This window comes from Octodon degus, unplaced genomic scaffold, assembly GCF_000260255.1.
Source record: "Octodon degus isolate 3935 unplaced genomic scaffold, OctDeg1.0 scaffold00007, whole genome shotgun sequence".
NCBI lineage: Eukaryota > Metazoa > Chordata > Mammalia > Rodentia > Octodontidae > Octodon > Octodon degus.
This window is the reverse complement of record NW_004524583.1, coordinates 28,619,680-28,622,179: the sequence shown is the minus strand read 5'-3', so window position 1 is coordinate 28,622,179 and position 2,500 is coordinate 28,619,680. Positions and strand designations below refer to the sequence as shown.

The 2,500-nt window shown below is 48.0% G+C and overlaps 1 pseudogene; it reads left to right on the top strand.

The window, feature by feature from the left end:
* Positions 1 to 205: 205 nt before the first annotated feature.
* LOC101569666 lies at positions 206 to 1,095 on the top strand (annotated as a pseudogene).
* The last annotated feature ends 1,405 nt before the right edge of the window (positions 1,096 to 2,500 follow it).

The following is a 2,500-nucleotide window of genomic DNA, read 5'->3' as shown; positions in this document are numbered from 1 at the left end:
TTAATTATATATTAGGCTAATTACATGGTGTTTTTTTTTTTGGCCGAACCAGGGATTGAACTCAGGCCCTTGCACTTGCCAGGGAAGCGCTTATTCCACTGAGCCATCTCCCCTACCCCTAATTACACGTATTAATTATTGTAAATTGATTGCGCATGTGACCAGCCATGGTACAGCTGGAAGGTGTAGTCAAGCAGCACTAGACATGAAAGTGGCGGTGAGGATGGTGACCTGCAGGCAGAGCTGAGCGACTGGGTTTGGGCGGCTGGGAAATGGGGAAGAGCCCCCGCAGCCCCCGAACTGAGAGGTGGCTGCAGAAGGAAGGAAAAAGCACAGGCCTGTGAAGCGACAGAAGGTACAGAAACTGCATGTGGCCTATGAAGCCTCAGATGGTGAGAAAAGTGAGGGGGCTGACCCCCTTGAGGTGACAGTTTGGGAGCCACAGCACCGGAAGCAGGAGCTAGCCAATATTGGCAACGTGAGGAGCAGGAATGATGTACCTGCTAACCAAATGGGGGCTGAGCACTACTGTGACTTCAGTGTCCCTCCAAAGGCATGAAGGTGCTGCTAGCCCTGAAACTTTCCAGGCAGATCAAAGACCAGGTGACAGCAGGCGCCACGCAGTGACTTCGGGCCTCGGGCCTGACAGGAGACAGCATCCTGCACACAGATGACAACATGCTGGGCAAGCTCATCTACCCTGTGGGATTCTGGAGGACCAATGCAAAGTTCATCGAGCAGATGGGTGCCATTCTGCTGCAGCACTACAATGGGGACAACCCAGCCTGTCAGAGTTGGTGGCACCGCCAGGTGTCAGGCCCAAGGTGGCACCCTTAGCTAAGGCTGTGGCCCCCAGGCAGGCGTCGCAATGGACACACGTGTGCACAGAATTGCTAATCGACTGAGGTGGACCAAGAGAATGACCAAGTCCCCTGAGGAGACATGTGCTGCCCTAGAAGAGTGGCTGCCCAGGGAGCTATGGAGTGAGACCAACGGCCATTGGTGAGCTCCGGCCAGCAGATCCGCCTGCCCATCCATCCTCGCTGCCGGACTTGCCTCAACAAGACCCATGGTCCTTCTGCCCAGAGCTTCTAAGGGCCATGAGACTTCAGCTTGGGTCCTGTTGTTGCTGTTACCTATGAAGTAACTTTGGGGAGAGGGTCACAGCCTGTGTAATAAAGCTTGAAGATTGTTTGCAATTGATGTCTGACTGACTTATCTATAGGATCTGAGGGCAGCCAGGAAGCATGTGTGTATATTACTCGTGGGTGTTAGGCTGGGTTCCCTGGGAGGGTATGACAGCCCATGCTGTGTACTCAGAGGAAAGAAATAGTGACAACAGCCATGGTGTTATGTTGAGCTGTAGGGGACTCAGGTCAACAATTTCTGACATTGCCAGTGAAGCGGAAGACCCAATACTATTATGGACTACTGGACTCTTTTAGAATATTTTGCTGAGTTTACACACCTATAATATTTAAATGATGGAACTTAACAAAAAAGTGGATACAGATGAATGTCCACTTTGTATCTGTGTATTCAGAGTGGTTAGGATATATAGTTGCATTCTCTTAATGAATAGAGGGATTTGTTCTAATGATGTTTGTAAATAGGATATCAAATCCGCATCTTGTACAGCAATTAACCACTAGGAAGAATGTATGCAATGTGTTAATTATTGAAACTGTCCTACCAATTTGGTTTGAAACTGTCTCATTGCTATTTGTTTCTCAATACAATTATGGGGGAAAAAAAAAAGAAATAGTGACAGCCAGCTGCACCCCGCTGCAGGGAAGCCTGCAGTAAGTCTCTGACTTGCCAACATCCGAGTTGTGAACTTTCAGATAGGAAGGGACCTCACATTGTGAACACTCATGGGTGGGAACAAATCATGAAGTAGTTCACATGCCTACCTTTGTACTGTACTGTACAACTGTGCTAAGGTAACTGTAAAAGTAAAAATAGTTTGCAGTAAAAAAAATCGTTAATTACATTATACAACACTTCAAAACTTAGAAGGTTGGTCGTAATTCCTAATGAGGTTTGTCATGAATAATATTTCTAGTAAATCTCTTTGTTTTGGCGTGAATAAGTAGAAAGCTTATAAAGAATGAAGCATCCAACCACCTCCAAGTCAAAGGTCAATCACCCAGAAAAGCTGAAGTAGCTGGTGCATTTGTTTTTATTTTAAACTGCAATACACCTACAAACGATCTTCGATTACATTCAAGGAAAACGTTTCTAAACTCCATAATATTACTTTTTCAAAACGATACCGCAGTTTTACCCGTCATGAAAATGACAGATTTTTATTGCAGCCTAAAACCTGCTTTGCTACTAGTAAAGTGAGGAAATCACCCGGCTGTTTCCCCGGAGCTGCAGACTCCGGTGCAGAACACCGAGTGCTCTGCGCCGGCGGCCCAGCGCTTCAGCGGCCGGCGGGCCGTTCCGAGCGGGCCCCGCGCCTGCCCGCACCGGGACCCGGGAGCAGCCGCGGCCC